The 25,858-nt window shown below is 45.0% G+C and overlaps 1 protein-coding gene across 2 annotated transcripts in view; it reads right to left on the reverse strand.

The window, feature by feature from the left end:
- Positions 1-24,048, reverse strand: part of Adra1b (adrenoceptor alpha 1B) — a 98,515-nt gene extending 74,467 nt beyond the window's left edge. For both annotated transcript variants that reach the window (XM_048816236.1, XM_015492660.2), the window contains exon 1: positions 23,897-24,048. The gene's annotated coding sequence lies outside the window, so the exon portion shown is untranslated. The remainder of the gene's footprint in view (positions 1-23,896) is intronic.
- Positions 24,049-25,858: the final 1,810 nt, after the last annotated feature.

Here is a 25,858-nt window from a genome sequence, read left to right on the forward strand (position 1 = left end):
TGTAAGGGGTCAGTCCTTACAGAAGAGGCAGGAAGACAACTCTATCTGCCATTGGGTTTTGAGATGATCCTTGAGACAATCACCCCTTTCCTACAGTCGTGGCTAGAGATAGCATGCTGTAACCCCCCTGGATGCTTGAGGCTAGCTGCCTATCCTTGTACCTCAGGAGTTCTGGAAGCATCTATGCCAGTGCCTGTATATCTTCAGTTGTTGATTGACTGAATATTGTAGGAGATGAAGCTCTCTAAGACCCTTAGATGATCATCAGTGCTAGGTTCAAGATGTAAGATCTCTGGTGACAAACAAGAAGAGGTTTATGGTAGTGGCGATTCTTGGTTGTAACAATTATCCTTTATGATTTAAGTAGAAAATGAAGTCATTGAAAAGATTTGAGTAATCCTCAAAATCACTGGGAAATCTAGAAAACAAGAGCAAAATTAAATTATACAGCCAGCTTAGAAAAGGCACGGTTGTCACAGCCATTCGTACTTGGATGTCATTGAATCCCAAAGAGGGCCTCTGGCATGGCTACCATTTTGGTTCTGGGAACCTGGGTATGGCTACTTCTCCATCAGGATGGAACCTCCCTACTTCTATTTATTTTGGTCGCTAGATCCTGGTTCCAAGTTCAGGAGCAGAAGTATCCGATTGGTGGATCCTAGGTCATGTACCACTTCCTAGCTGCATGGAGAACTGAGAAATGAAGGGTCTAGAGTTTCATTTTTGTACAATGGGAGATTCTCCAGATAGGAAGAGGATTCAGGCACTGGACAGATAAAAAATTACAAATGCCTACTACTGGGTTGTTTGGGATTTATAATTGGGGCCACATCAGCGTGGTGATACATATTTATGGGAGAGAGATGGGCAGCAGAATTTGAGAACTGTGGGGAAATTGCCAGGAGGAGCATTTCATTAGAAAACATGGGCAGGTTGGTCACCTGCCTGTTTATTCTCAGCATCATTCTTGCCCTCCCATGCTCTGCTCTGCATCACAGGTTGTGGAGATCCAGGGCCCTTGGTAGGTTCAGGAAGCAGGAAGCCATGGTAGAAGGCTGGGAGGTGCAAGAAGGTGGAGAGTGTTCTCTCTCTTCTGTTGTGCATGTGGTCTCTGGGAGAATCTTTGGAAACTTCTCCTTTAGCCACAGTATCTCAGTACCTCCTGTGTAAGCCCTCCTTGTTGGTCTTGCCACTGCTCTGATGGCCTCTCCTTAGTGGTCCTGTCACCTTCCTGACATTCCCAGGTACAGTGGTGAATCCCTGGGCTCAGAGAATGACATGTTTTCATCTTTGTTTCCTGCCCTAGGAGGAGTAACTGCTCCCTACTATTTCTGGACTCTGGGTTTTCTCACTCACCCCTCTCTACCATTTCCTACACTTTGTAACTAGTTACCTGGGGGAAAAATTCCCTTTATTTGAAAGACCTAATACGCTTCCCATTTCCTGACTGAACTCTGACTCATGCATAGTAACTCAGCAAAAGTGGCACACTTTCCATCTGCAACATAACTCTCAATTTCAGAGCTTTAAAGTCTAGAAGGCTCTATTTCTTCCCCTTTCTATCTGGTGAATCCATTGCCCTATTCAAACTGTGTTCAGGCATTAGTCCTTCCGTGAAGTCTTCCCTTCCCCCACTCTGTGCCCCTAAGCTACAAAGTGCCAAATACAGTTCCACACACCCATCGCAAATGGGTAACAGAAGTGTTTGTTGATGTTTACCATGACAGTATTAAGATTAAAAGTGTCTGTTCACAAGAAAATGCTTCCAATAGCTTTCCTTAGGTAAGTGTGTTGATCTCCAAGTCTGAAAATTTAGTCCAGATTCCGTTTGTATCTAGTTGTGCAACCTTGGACAAGTGAGTAGACTTCCCTGGGCTGCAGTTTCCTCTCCTGAGAAATGAGTGCAGGGTGGGGATTTCAGTTGGGGGGGATTTCCAAGCTGTGAGTGGTATTGTATGAACACCACTATGGTATGTTGAAAGAGAAATAGATATACCGGTTGACATAAGAAGAGGGCAACCCAGAATCCTGTGCTTTCAATGCTGCTTCGACCCCAAATCCTTGTTGGTAGCTCCAGCGAAACTCTAGGGGCCTGTGGAGCATGGTCATAACTTCACTAGATGATTTCTTCTATATGTTCCAATGCTCCACGGAGAATCAGTATTAGGTGACCCAAAGCCAATTGAGTATGATGCCTATGCATTATTCAAATCAGTCTGCACATGACCTTATTCCTACCACTAGATTTGGAAATATGGGTACAAATTTTCCTCAAAATCATGTTAAGACATGCATATTTTGTCAATTAGATAAGCACATCACACTCAAGGATGTGTAAATGGAATCATGGGGGATTTTTTTTTGTGTGTGATAGTGTAATTTTTTTCTTTCCATATCTTTTATTGGTACATTATAGTTGTACATAATGATGGAATTTGTTATTACATATTTGTACAGGCACACAATATAACAATACAATTTTGCTAATATTAGTCCCCAGAACTGGGGGAATATTTAAATAAGGACAGTCCAAGTCTTTTTACCATGAACTTGTTAAGATCATCATAAAAGCTTTGAATGCCGAGGATTAAATTTTCTGTACCCAACATTGTCTCTTGAGATGAACCATATTTGTGTTGGTTCACCTTCTCCAACTTGATTTGTAGCCTGAGTAATTGGCTCTCCTGAGCTGAGGTAGGTGTTCACCATTAACACAGCTTGATAAATTGGGAAATCATCTTCGTGGCTAGCCACAGAAGTCACTTGATTCTTTGGGATAAATTTCAAGTGTACTGAATTGTGTTTTTATTAAGAAGGAAAGAAGTATAGGGCAGGTGGGAAATTAGAGGCAGAGAGTCTCTTCTAATGAGGCTTGGACTTGTCCTGAGTTGTTATTAAACAGGAAAAACTTTGACCATGAGAATTATCATATGTTCTCTATCCACTTAATTTTTTTGTCATCATCATCATTATAATCATCGTCATCATCATCATCATCATAATCTTTGCAGCCAATATAATTGTCTTTGAAGGTGTTGAGCTTTACTAATGTGCCAGGAATTATGCTTATCATATCCAAAATTCATGACCACCCTACTCTTATTTTTTTACACAGGAAGAAACTAGGTTCAAGGAAGTTCCATTGCCACTATTTCTGTATTTAACATCTAGCAAGTATCTTAACTGGGAGTTAAACCCATATTTGCTTAAGTATAAAACCATGCCCTTCACCATGAGACCCTACTGCTGTCCTATGCTGACAACTTCACAATGCAAAGGTGGGTTCCCCATTCCTGCTCATCATATTAGCATGATGATGTTGCCATCCCCAGCCTCTCCTCTCTCTCATGGACGATGCAAGGCCTATGAGGTTCCCATGGTGAAGCTCACTGTGACTCATCTTCAGATTGAGGCAGCTTCAAGTGTTTGCCTACTTTCCGTGTCTGAGACTGCTGGCCACTGTTGAGCTGTCAGCTGGCTTGGGAGACCACTGAATCAAGACGGAAACCAATTAGCATGGGAAGCCTGCCAACTCATCCTCCACAGCCCCAGCAGACAGCCTAATTTCCTTGTTGGTGAGAACTCCTAACTGGCAATGATCTTGCCCCTGCCATGGGGGTTTTTCCAGGAGAGTCACATGACTCTCTTCAGTGGCTGCAAAGAGTCAATTAATGAGCTAAAGAGTCAGAATTGAAGGAGGTGGAAGATGAGCATAGAGAGTCTAAGAGGGTAGTTAATGTTTGGAGAGAAAGACCATGCATTTTAAGCAGACTATGGGTTCCATGAAAAGGGATGCCTTGGTTAAGGGAGTAGTGGGCTGAATTCACTGAAATCATCACCATCAGATGAGCATTGAAGAACCGGAGTTTTAATCCCTGGATGACACTGACTTATGGTGCTTTTTGAAGCAAGTCTTTCCCTTTTCTGGGTTGCATAGCATGGAGGATAAAAGAGACCCTGGTGTTAGACTGCTAATATTTTGAATCTAGTCTCTACCGCTTACCAACGGATTCTGGGAAAATTAACACATCTCTCCAAGACTTAGCTGTGTTTTCAAATGTAGAATGGGGATAATAATGGTAGTCATCTCACAGAGATACCCTATAATGCATGTAGGGTACCAAGCACAGTGACAGGCACATGGTAAGCACTGTCAGCCTTGGGCCGTTTTTGATTACAACTAATTGAATCTTCAACTCAAAGTGGCTCTAAAGTGGATTACAAAAACGTCACATAAGCAATTCAGGAAGAGGCCATCTTCAGGGCTGGTTGAATTAGTGGCTCAGTAATATCATCAAGAACTTGGGTCTTTTCATATTTCTATTTTGTGATCCTGAGTGTTGGTTCCAATCTTAGGTTAATAGCAGGATATGTCTACATCACTCTTGAGCATGACTTCTAGATATGTCCACGTCCACAGGATGTCTCCTTTGGGTCTTTCTATTGGAGGCAAAGGAACTTTTTTTAAAAAATAGAATTGTATCAACAAAGGTCTTCTTCTTATGCCTCATTGCCCAGAATTGGGTCACATGCCTATTCCAACAGATCATAGGTACTAATGGCACTCACCCTGGAGCTGGGGGATGCAGTGGGCTTCCTGTGAGGCTACATGGAATATGTGTGTGGGGTGTCTAAACCAAACTGAGGTTTTATTAGGCAAGAAAGCAAATGTGAGTGCTGGCTAGGCATTTGACTATGATCTCTACAGTCAGTACATTTTGTTATTATTATTTATATTATTACTGCTATTAGCATCCATTTCTCCCTTAGACTGCTTGCTCTTCCAGTCTCCTTCCTGTTCTGAGAGTCTGTGGCTCTGATTTTACTCAGCATCTCAGTGTGGCGTGGGCTAAGTTTGGTTTCTGCCTCATCTGATGAGAGGATAACTGAAATGTACCACTTCGACTTCCAAGTTTCTTTTCCCTCTTAAAAACACAGCAAGTGTAATAGTCAAATACTCCAGAACCAGCCAAAGGAAATTAATTTAAGATTGCAGCATCTGTCACTCACAGCACTGAGTTGTGTAACTGAGCTGATGACACAGCTGGTTATGTGCCAAAGCAACTGCCCTTTTCTACTTCAGTCCTATACCTGGAAATCCTTGCTCTATCCAAGATGGCAAGCCCACCTCAAATCGTTTGCAATGAAGGGTGGTAGATTTGAACATTTGAAGTTCATTGAGCTAGCTCCTCCAGTTTAATGGTTACAGATTGGGTGGTTAACACACTTTTCTTCTTCTTCTTTTTTTATTTGGAAGAGAGATCAATGTGAATGACCTGATGAAAAACAATTCCCATTTTTGGAGAAAAATCTTCTGAACATAATAGCAAGCCATTTGGAGGTTGGGTCAGTATTTCCCAGTTACATGGTACTACAGATTTATTTTTGCTATCATGCCCTAAAACAGCTTAGTTCCACAGCCATAATTGAATTGATTTTTTTTCTTTTTAATTTCTTTTTGGCTTTTGGCCACAATGAAGCTGTGTGTTGAGCAGATGGCATAGGGCCACTCTCTTTGATGCAGGCAGCCGGTTCAGTCAACCACCAGTAGTAACCCCTCGTCCTCTGGTCAGTTAGCTCAAGGCAACCAGAAAGTGATGTTTGGTTTTGGGGATAGATATGAGGTATTGACTCATGGTTTAGATAACATTTTTTCTCCAAGGGTCAGGTCAGATCCTGCTCTCTGATGTCATTACTCCTAGGCAAGTGGCAGAAATTCAGCACCCTGGGATACGCTTAAGAATTAGCCAGAAAGTCTTCGGAATCCGGTGAAGTGAATTCCAGTTCATTGAGTAAGACGTCCATCACCCACTTTTTAGAAATAGATTTCTTTTGCATAATCAGAGAATCATGGACTTTTAGAACTACAAGTGACTTTGGAAGTTATGTGTTTCAGTTTTTATAGCCAAGTCCTGGAGTGGGCCTAATTTGTGTTCCACTGCAGGGTCTCTGACACAAAGGTTCTGTTTGTATGAAGTCCCCAAAGGCCTTCTAGGAGAACTGGTGAGGAAGTATTTGGAACTGACTGCTTGCTCTAGGCTAAAATTTTTGAACCAAGATGAGGGGCCTGGGTTGCCTCGTACTCTTGCTGTGAACTGACTCTTAAGTTTGGGTCCAGCTCTGGGAAGGCCTATCAGAGAAGGGATAATTTTGTATGCAATACTTTTTGCTCTTTTTTTTTTTTTCCATTCTAATCACAAAGGCTCCCCTCCCCAATCCTGGTTCTCAGAAAAGAAGACGTGGTAAGAAATTACATGTGCAAATCAAATAGAATAATTACAACACCAGGCTACAAGTCAGCGTGAGCCTGAAGATACTTTGCTTAGGAATTGGTAAGTGTTGGGTCTTATGATTCGAGGAGTGGAGTCGGGCATGGCCCAGGTTGGACTGGGATTGGACGGAAGAGCAAGTGCCACTCTTGAGCTAGAGAGGCTGTGACTGAGTCATACCACCCAGGACTTGGTGGAGGGTAAACAGGGTGGCCTGAAAAACCTAAACTCAGCATTGGTTCCAGGGGTGGTGGCTGTGGCTGCCAAGTGTGTGATCAAGGGAACTGAGCTTGTCCAATCTGTTTCTCTCTCTCAGGACCTTGAATCTTGGGAGGGTAGATGGGATTTCATTTATTCCAGCCACAGCGCCTTGACATTGTCGGTTTGGAGAGCTCCTTAACATTCTGTCACAGTGTCTCTCTCTCTCTCAAGTTAGAATTGAGGTCTGCTGGTTGCGATTTAATTACCCTGGTATAGGGTCCCTTTAAAAATTAGCTGGTAATTGCAAGATAAACAGATAACCAAGGAGCCAGTTTGACAGTTTAGGGATTTGAGCCCCGAAGCCACCAGTTTATCACTGTTCTGCAGCTTGGTCACTGCCAGACACAGCTGTGTGCTCGGGCTATTGGGAGGTAGAAGCACGTCAGCAGCAAATGCCTGATGGTTCCTGCAGGTGGAAGCCACAGATGGTTAGCTGTCACGACACTTATCCTTGTCAAAAATCACTGTTCCCTTTCTTGTATCAATATGACCTGTGGCAGCAGAAGGAGGGTTTGGGGAGTCAGCACAGCTGGGAACCAGTGCAGCTTAGGCCCTCGCTGTGTGACTGTGAGCAAATCACTGCTCTCTGCAGTTTCCTTGCCCAGAAAAGAGCAAAACAACACATAGCAACCAAATAAAACCAAGAACAGTAGAACTGCACTGTTGCTGGGAGGGTGCTGGTGGTGAGGGCTGCCTACGTAGCCCTTCCTCTTACCTGCTCTTTGGTGCTAGAGGGACTTCTGGGAAACCCTTCAATTTGGGTTGGATGGCTATGTGGTAGCAATTTTTAAGAAATCTTCCAGCTTACAATTCAATGAACGTCCTCTTACAAAACAGTCATATTCCCCCATTGTCCTTCTCTGTCTCCTCTTTCTACCCACAGCCCTTACCATGGCATGTACACACACACACACACACACACACACCGCACACACCGCACACCGCACACACACTTCCTTTACGTATCTAAGAACATGTGGGCTGTTTCTGGGTTTAGCACTTGTCGATGGCATCTTTTGCCTTTCTGAAGATTTCCAAAGTCATCAACAAGATGCTCAAGAGCCACAAATAAGTCCTGTAAAGTATCATCTTGCAAGAGGAAAGCTGAGGCCTGCTCCAAGTCACCTGTGGCTGTTAGGATTTCTAGGGTTTATGGCCCTGAATATGAATTTCAGAAGAATAAGAAGTTCTGAAAGTCCCTAGTCCCCACAGCCTGTGTCTGTACATCTTGAGGATAAAAGTCTTCTCTGGGCTCATCCTGAGTATCTGGTATTTAAAAGTGTACCAGACATGCCACCATTTCTTTTCACCACAACCTTTCCAAAGAATCTTCCCTCCCCTCTAATATAACCTTAGAATCCTTGATAAAGAACTACCTAATGCAGCTCTGTTTGTACCAGGAGAGCCCCTCCCTGCCTGCTGGCCATCACTCATTGGTCTAGGAGTGATCACCTGACCCTACTCTGACCAATCAATTAATGACCAATACTGGGTCATAGAACCTCTGTCATCTAGATGCTGATGAACCTGGAGCTGTATGTGGGTATGGCTTTTGGACAGCTGCCATTTTGAGCAATGAGCTGCAGAGAAAACCAGCATGTCAAGGGGCAGACACACTAAGGGAAGGCAGAGAGCAAACACAAGGGGGGAGAGAGAGAGAGAGAGAGAAACTAGCTTTCTGATATCAATTCATTCCATTAGGTCCTATAACATTTTCACATCTGGCTGTCTCTAGAGTTCCTTACATCCTTCTATCAAACCTGAATTTTACTTGAACTAGCCAGAATGGGCTCTGTGTCTGGCAACCATCCAATCCCTAATTAAGATAAAGGCTTAATGAGATATGTCCTGACACCATCCACCCTGAAAGGGCTCACACATGACTTCATTCACACAGCTGGTACATACCTAACCTACATGTGGCAGCAACGTGGGTACTAGCAGGAAGGATTTTTGTGATGAACAAATATCTCAGGATTTAAAATTATTTCCAGTATGGAATGGTTGAAGGGTGGGTCTGGCTTGGGGAGGAAATAGCACATGGATTGTCATTGGTTATTTCAAAGGCCGTCACTTGCTCTCTGTCTTCCCAGAGGGCGTATGAGAGACAGATTGAGCCTCAACACTGGGGAGAACTTTCTAGCAGTTTGGCACTGTCTAAAGATGGCACAGGGCTGTATGTTGATATCATTTGGGTGTTCTCCACAGTGTCTTGTGTTAAAATCTGAGTTGCCCACATAGCAGGCCCTTGAAGAGTTGGGCCATCTAGGACAGCCTTGGCCAAAGGGGTGCTTTCTCAGAAAGGAATACAAATCATATGGAGTGAGATCTTGCAGGAGCCAGTTATTATAAAAGCCTGAGCCTGGTCCCACTCAGCTCCTTTCCTATTTGGGCAGCTATGTGACTCCTTGCTCCTACCCATGCTCTGTCCATTGCCATCTGACATGATGTGTTGCTGCTGAGAGTGTCCCCACCAGAACAAAGCCAGCACAGATACCATGCCCTTGAACCTCCAAAACTGTGAAGTTAAATAACCTTCTGCTTTTCCTAAGCAGCCTACCTCAGGTATTTTATCACAGCAACAAGAAGCTGGAGAATACAAACAGCTTCTTTTGAGAGCTGAATTTTGTCTACCCAGAGTCTGAATGACCGGCTTTCAGGGATTTTAGGAGTAGATGCAAGCACTAGATGAAGGTTTAGATGAGATAATCTCTAAGATTCTGCCCCAAATTCTTCAACTCAAATCTCAAATTAGACCTTCATGGTCTGTGTGATTTTCTTAGGCAAGTTATCTATCTTCCCTGGGGATATTTTCTCATGAGTGAAAAACTTGAATAAGAGACAGTCTTGCTGTGCTGTTGTGAGGAATATATTATGCAGCACTTAGTAAGTGCCAAGCACAAAGAAGAAGGGATTCAATAAATGAATGTCTTTCTCTTCTCTGTTTCAGGTAAGGCTTTTTCTTGCATGAAATGCTGCTTTCTCAACTGCTGCTGGGACTCAGGGATTTTATTTGCTTTAAGCAACTGCAGGCCATGAAGATGGTAGAACTCGTATCTTATCCCCTTTGCTTAGCATAGGACAGTGCACGGGGAAGGGTCTGAATTAGCGTGACTTAAGGTGGACTCATGGCCAACAGCTGTCATGCTGGAACCTGAGTGACAGATGCAGTTCCAATCTACCCTTTAAGATGGAGCAGCGAGTCACTAGCTGACACGTGCACACGCAGACATGCATGCATGCGGACTGCACCTAAGTAAATGTCCACGGTGCGCCACAAGAACGGCTACACACAAGTAGGACTTGCACTCTCCCCTTCCTGTAATCAAGAAGATGGATAAAGAATCAGCTTGTGGAATGAGTCACAGAGGCGACCGGGATGAAGGGCAGGATTCAGCATCCCGGGGGACCTTTATTTATAGCTCTGGCTGCTACAGAGGGGGGCTGAAATCATTCCTAAGAAGTTTCAGTGATGGAGAGTGATCAGATAACCAAAAGATGTCATTCCCACCATAGTGCTCTTTTAGAGGTGAAACTCAGGCGCCTGTTGCTGCCCGAGTTGGAGCCGGGAGAAGCGCTGTGTCACTCTAGGGCTGCAGTCCACAGGGAGGAGTTGTGCTGACCGCCTTCCAGCTGGTCTTTCAACAGCTGCTGGGCCCCTTTCCCCAGTGTACAGGCGATCTAACCCAAGCAAATCCACCCAGCCACAAACAAACAGAAGCCTCCTGGGGCCGACAGAGGCTACTGATCACAGAGGATGTCGTTTAGATTCAGAATGACACAGTCGAATCTACTGGCCCAGGGACCCTGCCTCTGACATGGTTTCTGGAATGACCAGAAAAAGTGGCATGGGGGCATGCAACAGTGGACCCAACCAGCTTACCCAGGGCCAGAAGTGGGGTTGGAGGAGGCAGGGGCCTCCTTCTTGGTTTTCTAAGATGACCTGAAAAATTAGGTCAGTTGTGGTTTTGATATGAGATGTCCCCCAGCGGCTCCTGTGTTAACGTAGGAATGTTCCAAGGTGAAATGATTGGATTGTGAGATCTGTAACCTAATCAGTCCATCTGAGTTTGAATGGTCCGATGGGCATATCTGGGGGAGGTGAGCCGTGTGTGTGTGTGTGTGTGTGTGTGTGAGAGAGAGAGAGAGAGAGAGAGAGAGAGAGAGAGAGAGAGAGCGCCCTGGAAGGGGCCTCTTTCCTTAGGCCTTTCCTTTTCCCCTCTTCTTTCCAGCCACCATGAGTGGAACAGCTCTCCTCTGCCATTCCCTTCCACCATTCCACCATGACGGTCTGTTTCCATCTTGGGCAATGGAGTTGACCAACCATGGACAGAACCTCTGAACCACAGGCCAAAATAAACTTATCCTTCTCTAAGTGGTTCTTGTCAGGTATTTTGGTCACAGTGATGAAACACTGACTAACAGAGTCGGGCAGTGAGTTCCTTGGGTATGGGCTGTGGGTGCCATTTGCTGTGGCCTCCTCGCCCAGCACACTGCTTGACATGGAGGCTGTGCCCAGAAGATGTTAGTAGCTGGGTTGACACCTGTGTGATCTTTGCAATTTTTCAGCTCTGTGGTCTCCACAGTTCTAGTTCTGAGGTAAGATATATGCTGGAGAGGAAAGGAGTCAGGCTCTAATCCTACCTGATCCTCTAGGGGACTTTGGCAGGTCACCTCATCTCTCCAAGTCCTAGTTTGCTCATTTGTTTAATGGAGACTCTCTGACACTGATTATGCTGTGAGGGTCATGGTGAGGATTAGAGATGGGGAGAGTATGGAAGCTCACTAGGACATGTGCTAGCTGGAAGGAAAGGGTATTATTACTATGAGCCGATGACATTTTAGTTGAATTAATTGGCCAGATTGCACCTGGTAGGAACTAGGGCACCCAAGACTGCCTGGGACTATTTGTTCTGCTGTTCTCTAATTTACCAGCCTCTCTCTTGGCCTGGAGTCCTGTTCTGAATGTGAGTTCTCCTCCGGGATCTCATTGCTTTCCATTGGCTCATGAGCGTGTGCCAGAAACTGTTCCTAGCAGCAGTGGGAGACCCTTGGACTGGACACCAGTTGCCTAGTACAGACCCTGTGTCCTGCCTCTTGCATGTCTTTCCTTTTGGTACTTGACCATGACCTTGGCTCCTGGCCAGGGACATGGCTTAGGCAATTCCTGCCACTCATTTCTGGACTCTGCTGTTTCGAGGGGATCTCTCTGGCCTTGCTGATTCCAACTGCCCAGACTGTAAGTGTTGCCTGAGAGCACCCTCGCACTGGGAAATCCCGGTCAATGTCCTCTTCTGATTCTTGGGTCTAACTGAGCTCTGGCATCCTATTGATCTTTTGGAACGAAGCTAAAAAGACCTAAAGCTGCTCTTCTATGTAATAGAGCAGTAATCTAGCTCTTGAGCTTTAATATGTTCTCATGAAGGTGAGAGGGCAAGAGAGAACAGGAAGTGAGGCTGGGGGGCAAGAAAGAATCAGGGGGTGGAGGCCAGTTACCTTAATATCTAATGCTCATCCTTTATTCTCAGGATCTTAACAGCACCCTGGTCACCATCATTCCCCAGACTGTGCTAAGGTGGCAATGGTCAGTACAAGTCCTGTTTTTGTACTGGACAGATATGAGTTTAAAAACCTGGCTCTGTCACTTGTTACCTGGGCAGTCGCACCATTTTCTAACGCTTTGGGTTCTTTGCTGATAAAATAGGATTTATAACAGGACCTACCTTATGGTGCTGTTGAAAGCATTAAATGAGATGATGGATAGAAAGTGCTTATCACAGTGCCTGGCACACAGTAGGGAGTAAATAAAATAGAGGTTATAATGATGGTGATTGATGGAGTCTGCTCGGAGTTGTCACAAGGAGCTGCTGAGACAAGAGATCTGAATGTGTTAAAAGCTGGTAAGCATGATGTTGTCACAGAGTAGTCAAACAATTATTTTCTTAGTTTTTGAAAATCTGTCAGTGGATGTGCCGTGGGACATGTCTTGGATGTATGACAGTCAGAGAGCTAGAGGGCTCCCCAGACCTGCTCCAGAAATGACAGTTCAGTCTGGTGCAGTGGGAGGGACAGTCCTCTGATGGTCCCAGAGCTCTCTGAAGCCATCAGCTTTGCGCATGCCTGCCAGCTGATCAGAGAGGTTTAATAAGGGGTGTGTGGCTCATAGGACCAGGAGCTGAACATTTATTTGATAACTGTTTCCCAGGGTTGGTGGCTCTGAGGCTGCCCGGGGTGCAGTGAACAGAAGTGGAGACAGGGGGCCAAGCAACAAGCCCAAATTTATGATTTGAGGCATCCGTTCCAGAAACTTCATCATCAGCTCCTTAGGAAAGAGAGATGAGTCGCTCTTCTGACTGTAGGACCGAGGCCCAGGCCTGCTCCCTAGGGCAATGTCTTTTTATATACCCCCGAGGGGAAGAGAGTCTGGTGAGAAAATTCAGAGCTGGGGTCAGGAGGGAAACCTGCTCTCTGCTGGCCAGGAAAATGCCTGAAGCAAAATGCTGGTCCCTAAGGTTGAACCGGAGGGGTGGCCGCGTTCACAGCCAAATGCTCTCACTGTGAGTCTGTCACACACAGAGTGCAGTAGAAGGGACAAGCAGTCCTCTACTTTGTATTCACACCATATCTTACAGTCCCTGCAGACGCCAGAAGAGTGAATTCCTCAGCACGAGCTCCTTCCCAGCATCCTAGGTGATGCGTAGCCAGGATAGAAGCAGAGTAGAGAGGCCCTGCCTTCCATACATGGTATGTGTTGTGGTCACCTACCGTCCTCCCCGTTTTCCTTTTTATTAGAATCATGATGTGCTAAGGAGGACCCAGGAGATGAACCACGTTGGGTCTCACTCCAACATGACAATTTCATTCTCATCTGCCAGTGTCTTAGGGGATGGTCATGGGATCCAAAATTCTGGTCAATAGGACCGGGGTCAAAGTCTTCTGGAAACTTCTGGAAAGATTTTGCTCCCTGATAAGAAAGATATAAGAGACATTCCGGACTCTCTCTTTGGTATGTCATTGTATGAGCATGTAGGGCTTCGAGCTGTGGCAGCTTTAGTGCCACCATGAGAAGAAAGTCAGAAACACTGCAGAGAAAATGATTTAGAACTCGACATTCCAACACAGGAACTGCCAACTTGTAGACTTTTGTTAAATAAAGTAACAAAATTTCTTTTTGTTTAAGTAACTTTTAGTCAGGTATTCAGTCAGTCACCTCCATCCCAAATTGTCTGAACTAATGTCCCCAGGGATACTTTCTCTCATGGACCCTCTTTCTTTCCTCTCCCTCCCCAGATTAACCCAAAGGACTCAAGACTGTATGCCTCCAAAGGTCTGGAAAATAATAGGGAAACGTGCATCTAGTGTAAGAAGTGAATTCTGTTTTCTCTGTAAAGGGGCTGGGGCCGGACTACTCATCTCCAGCTGCTGGGGGTGCAGAATTCTAGCAAAATGTGGCCAGACATTATTATTTTTTTTGAAAGAAACTGGAAAACTGGATTGTTGTGTTGCGTCTCTCCATTGAAGATGCTCACTTAAATGTCAAAGACATTTACGTAGGGACCCAGCCAACATGTGTGTGCTGTGTTAGTCTGAGGGTTCCACATTCGTTCTTGGCTTTGGCTCAGAGTTCTGTGTCCTCTTGGATTTGATTTTCAAGGGTGAATAGTCAGAGACGGTTCAGATTTTGCTCTTGGCTAAGACTGTAGGTATAGGTTTAAGTAATTTGGGGGTTGGGGAGAGAGGATGGGAGGAAGGAGAAAAGAGTCCATGACTAGGGACTGTCATTAAGGTGCCTCTGCAAGACAACAGGCCTTTGACCTGTAGGACAAACCTCTTAGCATAGGTCCTGTGTGTGACTTTACTGAAGAGGTCACTGCTGCTTTCTCCACCATGAGCCATGTTACCAGAGCCCCCTCCTCTGATCCAACCATTAAGGGACTTCAGAAATGGTGCTAGAGTTTAGATCTCGAATGCACCCCAAAGGTTCCTGTTTAAAAGCTTGGTCACCAGCCTGTGGTGGTATTGGGATGTGGTGGAAGTTTAGGAGGTAGGGCCTAGCAGAAGGAAGTTAGGCCACTGGGAACATGACCTTGAAGGGGATATTGCACTCTGATCCCTTCCTCTCTCTGTGCTTCCTAGCAACCATGAGATGAACAGGCCTCCTCTGCCACATGCTCCCTCCATGATGTATGGTGTCACCGCAGGCTCAAAGCAACAAGGCCAAGCAACTTCTGAAACCATGAAACAAAATAAACCTTCCCTCATTTAAAGTTGATTATCTCAGGTATTTTGTCACAGCAATGGAAAGCTGATTAACATAAAAGGGTTGGAGAGGACCTATCCCATCAAACAGATATGAAGCTACTAAGTTGGATGCAAATTCCTAGGAAATTGCCATCCTACATGGTATAATCAGTGCAATGGAGACACATTTTTTTTTGTTTGTTTTTTTCTCGGAACTGTACTCTCAGTTCCCATTCAACCCAGTAAGTATTTTTTTTTAAACAGAATAAAAATATCCCATGGAAAATCCAAGGACACTGTCTACTAAAAGAGGCTTGTGTTGAAGTATCATTCTCCTTCCATGTTAGTAGCACTTTGGCAGATGGTAAGTTCAAACAGGCCCCTCTGTGGGCACCCAGACCTTTGCTAAATTAACTTTCCATGACCTAGGATCCTATCTCCCGGGGGGCAAGATCAGAGTTCCTGTCCCTGCGTGACCCAGGCTTAATTTCCTTCTGCAAGCTGTAAAACTGGAGATCTTCATGTTTGGCCCTAGGTCATCAAATTAAAAGTTTTCAGAGTGCTTTTGATGAAAGGCCTCAGAGAACTTCATGCAGTGCACTGGGTACAGATCAGCGATGCCCCTCGATGACAAGAGAGGATGAGTCACCACCAGCTTCAGGGATTTGGAAGAAATGTCAATGAAGCCATGAATAATCGGTGCTGTACTGACACCTAAGAAGGTTAAGGGCAGGGATTAGTTGGCAGGAAAGAAAACCGTGTGTGGGGGAGGCCAGCCACAGCTCCAGAGAGCTTCTGTAGCTTGTTGCCATTTGATGGGACGGCAGAGAGAACAGGTGCCAAGAGTGAAGAATCTCTTTCATTTTAAAGGAAGAAGACACATGGGAGATGGTCGTGGTGGTGGACCCTTCCTGAGCACAGAGAGGGGATGTGAGGCTTCTGGAAGCTCTGCCAAGCTCTGGGTCTTATTATGGCTGTGGGGGCCAGCAATTAGAGATCAGTGAATCTGAGCACTTGGGCAAGCATCCTGGTATCTTTGTATGAAACATTCCACAGAAAGACAGGGGCCAACCTTTGCCTACGTCTAGAGGGAAGGCTCCAATGTCCCTGAAGCGCTAAGGAATGGAAGGACATGTTTCAATCCCAATGGGAAAATGCCCTCAGAGCAGTTGTGGTCCTGAGCCGTGTCCTACCCTCCACATAACGGACCAGAGGTGAGGCTGAACACTGAGGAGTGTGCCTCCACACATCTTCCAATCAACACCTTCCTGGTGATTCGTGGGTGGACAAACAAAGCATGTTCCTCCAGAAAACAGCAAGTGTCTCACCATCCGATAGTGTCCCCACTTGCTTGCCAGTCTAAATTAACCAGAAAATCTCCGTGCGAGCAGCCCTGTATTCTATCTAGAGAGGACAGGAGGTGATACCACCTCTGTGATGGTCAGCGCCATTGCTTCCAACACAGTTGCCGCCATTTTCAGCTATGTAGAGTGAGCGGTTGTGTGTAAAAGAGCAAGAACAACATAAAAGCCCACCATGAACAGGGGTTGGCCTTAGGACTGACACCCGGGGAAGGGAGAAGAAGCAGGATTTTTGGCCAGGTGAAATTGAACTGCAGTGTTCATTGGGGTTGTCCCTCAGTGGACCCCAAAGGCTGAGCCATTATCAGTTACTGGATATGGGCTGCTGGGGAAGGGTACCATCCACGGGCAAGGAAGCTCTCCATATCTGTGAAGGCCATGCTCAAGATGATAGCTGGAATATCCCCTCAGAGCACTTCAGCTGCAGGGTCATGGCTTCTTCCTGAAAGGGGTTTTGTGTGGAGCATATTCACGCTATTCACAAAGATCCACAGAAATTCCTCCTGCTAACATGATAAGCCACAAAGCAGCCTCTTGGGACCCCAAGTTATATCTCCTGACCTCAGCAGTCAGACCAAGCAATTGCTATTTTCTATGACAGTAATGAGAGCAATGTGCAGCAAGACCTCCAACATCAGATTCAGAGAGACCTGGTTGCAAAATCCACACTTATTCTGTCCATGTGCAATTATGTCATCTGCTCTGGGCTCTGTGTCTCATCAATGATAGCATGCTGGTTCTGGCCCCACTTGTCCTCAGATCCATGCCTCTCCCTTCCCTCCTTTGGTTTTCATCAGAGGGGGCTGAGTTCTGCAAGTGGTAGCTCCCTGGGTCAGCTGGGTTTGGCCAGTGATCTTCCAAGGACAAGAAGAAGGGCAGTTCTTGCCTCCCCATCTGCCTTAGGTAGTGTCCCCAACTGTTTCATTAACCTCTAAGTTTGGGGTACTTTGTTATGGCCGCCCTAAGGAACTAAGATTATGACTTCCAGCTAGACTGTCTCCAGATGTAGCTGCATCTCCACAAATGAGCTTGTACAAACATGATCACTCTGGAAGGGTCACATGTACAGGTTTTACTAATGTTGACAAGCCAGTGGCTTGGTAAAGGTGATTATAGTTGATTAACTATCTTTCACATGGAGCATGAGCTATGGGAAGGGAATATTGATTAGGACATGCCAAAGCAGTGAAGTGTGTCAGGGCTCGTTAGGTACCAGAAGGGTACGTGAAGTAGGAGAGGAGAGCTTTGGGGTGTCAGATGGGGATAGTAAGGTAGAAGAAGGAATTCTACAGAGAGGTGTTTAAACAGCTGTGGAGATAAAAAATAAGAGTTGCCATTATCACAACTCTGCAGAGAAGTAGACCCTCTAAGTAATGTGATGCTGGTACTTGAAACCTGTCAAAATAGGGTTTCAATACACCTCTCTTTCTTAGACCTTGTAGTGGGTTAAATAGCGTCCCCCCAAATAAAAGATATATCCAAGTCCTAATCCCAGGTATTTATGAATGTGACCTTATTGGAAATCTTCGAAGATGTTAATTAAATTAAAGATCTTGAGATGAAAGCCGGCTTGATTTAGCATGGGTCCTAAATTCAATTAAGACTGGTGTCCCCGTAAGAAAAATGAGGGGGGATTTGAGAGACAGAGACACAGAGAAGGAGTCAGATGAAGGTGGAGGCAGAGATTAGAGCTACAGTGCCACAAACAAAGGAGCCCTGGAGTCATCAGAAACTTGAAGAGGTAAAGAATGGAATTTCTCTTAGAGACTCCAGAAACTGTGGCCATGTTGACCTTCATTTTAGGCTTCTGTTCTCCAGAAATGTTAGGGAATAAATTTCTGCTGCATCACCCATCACATTTGGGGTATTTTGTTATGGCAGCCCCAGGGAACTAATATAGACCCCAATTTCCAGGTAGATCGTGTCAGTGAGCTGTTTCCTGAATCGCCCAGCTCTTTGCTGACCTCAGGCCTTTGGCTGTGCTGTTTGGATACATATCATATTTATATTTAATGCATGAAAATTTAGCTATTTAGTTGGCAAAAATTTTTAAAAAGGGGATAGATCGATGGGTAGAAGCAGAGAGCCAGAGAAAGCTGAAAGCTGAGGAGCAGAGCGATCTGGCCACATTTGTGCACCAAATAGAGTACTGCCCAACAGGAGGCAGGAGGCAGGCGTGGCCACAATCGTCCCTTCTGCCACTCCCATGAATTTTCTTTGCTTAGAATTTCCTGGCGAGGCCCAGCATGCCACCTCTTCCTTAAAGTTCTCCCTGAATGCCCCCATCTGTGTTAATTTATAACTTCTTCATCCTTCCATACCATTCCCTTCCATCTCCCGCATGCATCTTGGCTTATAGGAACTTTCCCCCAGATCAGCCTCCCTTGAAGGATTCCTGGAGAGGTTGACAGGCTGGCTGGGTGGATGAACAGAGAGATGAATGGGGCGATGGGTGGGTGGACTGATGAGTTTCTAGATTTCAGAGATAAATCAAATGGGATCTAACAGCCAAGTCCAAGAGAGCCTATCTACCCTTATAGTGCCCAATGTAGAGCCTTGATGCATAAATGGGGAAACAGATTGTCATGGAATTCAATTCAATTCAATCCAGCCTTCGTCGAGGGCTGGATTCTTTCTTTGTGGATTTAAAGTAAAGCCAGATATGGATATATCCCTTTAAGCCACTGGTGATGGGCTATATCTATATTGCAAGTCTTGCCTAAATGTCACTCTACCTAGCATCTCCCAGTCTACATGTTATATGCTATCATAGTGTCCTCTGCTTTTCCTCATAGCAATTGTCAGCTTGAAACTACATTCTTATTTTTGTGACTTTTTGTCCAATATCTTTTATGTCATCTCACCTCCTGACCGAGCATGTCTGCGTTCTCAGTTCTGCTAATCCAGTGTCTAGCCCAGGGCCTGACACATTGCTGTTGTCTATCGCAGGAGTAACATATTAGTACTGCTATTAGTATTTTGTGCTACTCTTCAAAAGTGCTTTTTCATAAATCATCTCCTTTCAACTTCAATACTACTCTGAATTAGAAACTATTATTATTCCCATTGTATATATAAGGAAACTGAGATACAGAGCAGCTAACTTATCCAATAAATCTTACAGCTAGGAAGTAGATGAGTTGAGATTTAAACCCAAGCATGCTGGTTCCAAAGTCGGGATGCATGCACTAAATATGTGCTCTGTAAATGACGGATGCGATTAAATATTACTGTGCACTGATTGACTTAAGGAAGTTAGAAGTGCGGACCCTAACATGCATCTGAGCTAACTTCCTGGTCAGTGCAGAAGGGTCGTCTAGAGCCCTTCTGAGAGTTTCTGAAGTCTTTCTGGCTTTGGGGATTCTCCAGATTTTCCAACTGGGGTGATCTTCATTATATGAAGTTCAAGTCCACCTTCATGGTGCTCCCTGCTGTGGACACTTGTTCTTACCTCAGAAGTTTAAAAGAATTGCCCTCCCTTTCCAATCAGTTGCCAGCCTCTGTCCCACCAGTATCTCTTGCTTCTGGCCAAGCCAGAGTGTATTGGTTTCTCTGTTGAACCATGGCGTTCACACCTGGATATGTGGCTTTTCAGGCACGATTGTCCCAGGCAGAGAACAGTGAAATTATTCCTCTCTGTATCCCTGGGGACTAAGGTGCTTCCTGCTTGTTGAATTGAAATGGAGTGATTTCGTGGTGGTGACAATCTCTTTCTTTCGTAGTTGAAAAGTCATGATACTTTTGCATGCTCAATTTTTGGTTGAATTTCTTTACAGCGTCATTTAATCTGTGCTATTCTTCTGACCTGAGGCTTTGGGACATCAGGGCTGCAAGCACAAGAGATGCTTTGAACACCAGAGAGGCTAAGTGGCTTGCTTAGGGTCTAGCTAGGTTTCTTTCTAAAACTGATATTTTCTAGAAACTTTGTCCTTATCACGATTTCCCATAAATTTAGTGGCTTTGCAACTCCTGGTTCTTTTTAATGTATCAATTGTGGTCAAAATTGTATTGGCAATGAACATCTGATAATTAGATGACTTTTGGACTAGGATGTTGAAACTACAATAACAATTGGGACATCTAGTGACTGATAGTCTAAATGATCTTTCGGGTAATAAAACATCCAGTCATATTATTCTATGTCATCTGTGGACTGCATGGGGTCAGGGAGAGTTCTAGCCATAAGGTATTGAAGACTCCTTTCCTGTACATTTTAATGGTGCATTATAATTGTAGGTAATGCTGGGATTTGTTGTTACATTTTTGTACATGCAGCATTGAAGTCTTCTATCAACCCAGTTATTTCTGAATGTAGCAACATTGCTCCTTACATTACCTGGTAGGAGTTAATGTCATCCTTCAAGACTTAACCACAACCAGCAGTGCACAGCTTTTCAACACTGACAATAAACCATTTGGAAGTTCCCAAGATCCTTTTTCCAAAGCTACCTATTTTCCACAGCCAGCTCAACTTCTGTCTGCTCTGGGAAGCCTTTCTTAATCTTTTCAATCAAAATGAATCTCTTGGGGCTGGGGCTGGGGCTCAATGGTAGCGCACTTGCCTGACATGGGTGAGGTACTGGGTTCAATTCTCAGCACTGCATATAAATAAATAAAAGGTCTATCAACAATTAAAAAAAAAACCTAAAAAAAAAAAAGAATCTCTTCTTCCTACACTCTACCATGGTACTCTACCTCCGCCATAAAACACACCAAAGTCAGCCTCATACACTGTTTATTTATTTATTTGCATACCATTTATTATTGTTAGTCATGTGCCAACCAAGCACTTTACATGCCTACCCTTTGTATTTTGGTTTTGTTTTACCTTATTTATTCTTTACAATGACCCCATCAGCTAAGGGTTTACAACATCATCATTTTATAGAATGAGGTTGTCATTTTCCCAGGATGATACTGTAAATTGGTGCCAGAGCTGGTTCTTGAACAGAGGCCATGCTTATTTCATTTCTAATTTTTCTTTTTTAAAAATCTACATCTATATGTATATTTTTCCTAAGATATAATCTGACATTTTAATTCATGGATACACTGGGTAGTGATCAAGTCAGAGTATCTATCATTCATAACTCCTGAAATTTTATCATTTCCTATGGTGAGTGCATTTAAGTTCCTCTCTTCTATCTATTTAGTGGTCTACAATAAATTATTATTGAATATATTCACCAAAAGGTGCCATCCAACTTCTTATTTCTATCTAACTGTAATTCAGTGCCCACCGATCAGCTTCTCTGCTCCCTTCCCCTGCCACTCTCCTGTCCCTGACAACCTGGTAACTCTCCGGTGGTCTCTCTTTTCTACTCTCAATGTCTCTGAGATGAAAGTTTCAGATTTCATGTGTGAGGGAGGTCATTTAATGTTCGTCTTTCTGTGCCTGACTTATTCCAATTAACATGATGTCCTCCAGGTCTATCCGTATTGTCACGAGTGACAGGATTTTATGTGCTTTTCGAAGCCACGACAACTCTCTTTTCTCCCCAGTCCTAGCCTAGCACTTTGTACCCAGCAGGTATCTAATAATTTTCTTTTCTGTGGCTGATAGCCACAGATTCAGAGCACATGAGACCCCATTCAGCACACAGAGGGCCTGTGGTGCCTGAGAATCAAAGCTGGGTGGCTGCGCTGGGCACCGGATGGAGGTGACAGCAACCTGAAGGGCTGCAAAAGAGAACAAATGAGCAAAGAGAACCCCGAGGAGCTCCGCGATGACAGGGACCGTCTGTCATCTCTCACTGTGTGGCCAAAGGAAGTACTGGAAAAGATAAGTGATGGTCTGCATCTTTGATCTCGGTCTTAGGTAGAATATTTCTTTTGTCTTAACAGCTGGTCTGAGAGTGCCATCCGAGGAGAGACCTACTGCAGTGGGAAGGGACACTTTGACAAGCGCACTTACAATACACGTTGAAGCTGGGGGCAAGTCTAGAATTAAAAAGCACTGTGACTTGGGACTTGGTGGTGGAATGGGATTAGTGAATGAAAGAGGTTACCAGGGAAAAGCAAAGATCTTGAGGACAATTTAAGTCTTTCTCACACTGTGGAGCCAGGGATCAAGGCAATGTGGTTGAGATGTCAAGGCTTCTTTTGGGATTGACCATCTGCCAGTTGGTAACATACCGACAAGAGGTCAAATGACTGAGTCCCCAAGGATGTAGGTGTTTCTTGAGCACCAAATCCGTGCCAGACGCTGGGCCGGGTTGGACATCATCTCAGGACCGCTGGAGAAATCATGCAGCTGAGCTATGGGATTGCTATCCCCATTTGTTCTGCGGGGAGATCTCTTGATGCTGCTGGCGATCACTAGTTTCTGCAGTAATTAGCAGATCATCCCTCCAACAACAGAACCTTGGTGTGGGAGCTTTCTTTCCTTACTTCCCCCCATCTAAACTGGTCCATGTGCAGGAAGCTCTAGGAGGTCTTGAAGAGTGTTCTGAAGTTAATCACGAGACACCTGGCAGGAAATCCTGCTGCAGAATCTTCTACCTGTTTGACTTAGGGCAAAACACTTAACATTTCTGAGCTGTTCTCCTTTGGGTGTGTGTGTCTGTGATGGTTTTTATGTGTCTGTTGCCCCGTATGCTGGGAGTGGCACACATAAGAAGCATCCTTATCTTGTCATTATCTCTATCGCCCTGCTGTGCTTTTGCCAGTCCATGACATTTGGTATAGGAATGAATGAACGAACGAACACAAACCAGTCTGCTATTTCCGTGAAGCTCAGATGAGTCAATGAATACTAAAGTCGATTTAGAAAACACAATTTGCCTTTTGTTGGAAACTCCATCACCACAGCTAGCTGTCACATTAGAAGTAATTTAGATAGACCAAATTTATTAAGGAGTTAATGTTTGACAGTTAGCTTTATGGATTACCTCTGCTAGAGGCTGCTTGTGTTTTCGTGTGTGGATTTTGGGGAAAGTATTTGTATTTTATAAAGGAGTTAATTAACCCATAGGAATCATAGGCAGCAGAGAAAAGCACATCAAAAAAGGAGTTTAGGGACACAATGGAGGGATTTTTGGGTTCTTTAAGGAAGAAATAAAAACCTTCCAGCTTCAGTTGTTCCTTGAAGAAGCCAGGCCCACATCATCTTTTCTAAGAGTCCTAGGGACATGCTGGGCCCGCACGATTTTTTCTGAGTCCTGGGGAAATTCTGGGCAGTAGTGACAGGCTGGATCTTATTTTTTGTTGGGGGGAGGTACTGGGGATTGAACTCAAGGGCATTCGACCACTGAGCCACATCCCCAGCCCTATTTTATATTTTATGTAGAGACAGGGTCTCACTGAGTTGCTTAACACCTCGCTTTTGCAGAGGCTGGCTTTGAACTCACCATCCTCCTGCCTCAGCCTCCCGAGCTGCTGGGATTACAAGCATGCACCACCGAGCTCAGCTGACAGGCTGTATCTTTAACCCAGTCTCCAGTCAAAACCAAGCACAAGAAACCAGAAACAAATGACCATCTCACAGCCACTGTGGGACAAGCCGCCCACGTGGGCCATGAACCACGTGAATTGCGGTTTTCTTTTGGCCTTCATGCAGAAACTGCATCTGCTTTGCACAGTGACTTTTTTCCAGAGCACCGTGAATGAGTTATGACGCTCGGACGCCGCATCCCACCAGATGACACAAGGAACAGAGGAAAAACAAGCCATCGAGCCAAACTTAGAAACAAAACAACAAGAGTAAGCATGGGCCAAAAGTGGATTTCAACGTGGCCTCTGCGATCTTAACGGTTTTCTACTCACCAAAAGTACCCCTTCTTCCAAAGGGCACCCCGTCCCTGTGAAGATCCTCAGACTTCCTTCCGCTGTTGCCAGCAAACTAAGTCCAGGTTAGTGTTAGATCCCCGGAGATGTCCAGGAGCGTCCAGCTGCCCGGAACCCTCCCCTTTTCCCTAAAAGTGAACTTTGTAGTCGGATTGCAGAAAGTTTCATGAGTCTGGTTAATGATTAGATCAAAGCATCGATGGGAATAACATCTATGCGGCTTCTCATTTCACAATCACAGAGTAATAGAATCTTAGGGTTTGTGGGGGCCTGGGATCACCTAGTCCTACCCATTATTTGATAGATAAAGAAGATGGTGATCAACACAGCTAGATGGCCTCTAGTAGAGTGCAGCCTCAGAACAGTGTTGCTCATGTGTATTTATCAATAAGCTCCCACCTCCTTACTTAAGTGACAACACTGAATAGTATCTGTCACCTCCAGGATTTTGGAGCTGACTGCTGACTTGTTTATTAAACCTGGATCAGTCCAGGGAGGTCAAGGAGGCAGGTAATGGCTTGCAAGGTCAGGGCTGGGTTGAAGGTTAAGTCTTGGGTTGCAGGCTGAGCAGGCTGAGATGCTTTCCCAAGGTCTTGGTCACAAGTGGCCAATCATGGGATGCGTGTGTCTTTGCAAGTGGCCAATCATGGGATGCGTGTGTCTTTGAAACCTGAGGTCTGGCTCGATGGCTGTGTAAGCGCCAGGTTTGAGGGGTGCATTGACGAACTGGGGGTGAGGCCAAGTTGAGGTTGAGGATTCGCAGAGGGCAGGTGGCAGAGGCCCATGGCAGGTTGTGGGCTGTGAGCAGGCAGGGAGACACCACATGGAGGGGGACGATTTGCTGGCTTCAGGGAGCAGGACTGTGCTATTGGTTTCCAGTTTAAAGTAAGCATGGAAAAGCTCCTGCCCTTGGTTGTGATAAATGCGTGTGATCCCATGTCCCACACCAGCCTGTGGCTGCCGGGCCATGTAGCTTCTAGTTAGGAGTGCAGCTGAGGAGTCAGGGACCTGGAGTTTGTGTCTTGGCTCTGTCTTCTATCAGCTGTGTAAGTCCAGTCACTTAACCCTTCCATGCCTTAGGTTTCTCAACCCATAATAAAGGTCTGTGAGAATGGAAGCAGGTCCCTGAGCCCAGCACCTGCTACGTAGTGAAGGTAGCTTTTGTTCTTGTCAAGTCTTCATCTTTGGAAATAAAATAAATCTGGCTTTGAAACTCAGGACTGTCATATGTTTGCTGAGTGCCCTTAGACAGGTCACAACGTCTCTGAGCCTCAGTTTCCAATCTGTAAATTGGGGATGATAATCACCACATTGTGGGATGTAGTGAGGATTCGATGAACTGACATCGAAGACTCAGACCAAAGTACTCCAGGAAAGGTAGGTAGTTACAGGGGCTGGGGGTGCCGTGATGAGGCTGAAATTTTGGACAAGAAAGTCATAGAAGACAAAGAAGTGATGCTCATAAAAATACTGATGGCAACTCCTATTTCCTTCATCGTTAGTTGTCTGTTGTTTGAAAAAAAAGCATTAGTAACGAGGCTGTTCTATTGAAAAGGAAAAGAATGGTTAATCTCAATAAACAAAGATAACACCTACTGCTTGTTTCACAATCCTCCAGTGATAAGAATCAGTAGGCAAAGCCCCAGGATGACAAGCTCCTCCGACTGTGATCAGGACATTCTGATGTCTGGAGACTTCTCTCTTAGCCAGAAATCACCATGGCTGTTTTGGACCAGGGTAACCAGTTTTCACAAATCACTTTATCCGGCCAAGTGTTTTGAGGGTACGGATGCCATCGTAGTGAGCACAGGGATGACCTGGTGGACCGTGCTGAATCACAGAGTTTCAGATCTGGATATTACTCCAGCCAGGCAAGCTTGAGGGACTCCTCTGGCGCTGGCTCTGGGGAGGGATCTAGGAACCCTGCCGCACCATGTTGCA

The sequence above is a fragment of the Marmota marmota genome, unplaced genomic scaffold (assembly GCF_001458135.2).
Source record: "Marmota marmota marmota unplaced genomic scaffold, marMar, whole genome shotgun sequence".
Lineage (NCBI taxonomy): Eukaryota > Metazoa > Chordata > Mammalia > Rodentia > Sciuridae > Marmota > Marmota marmota.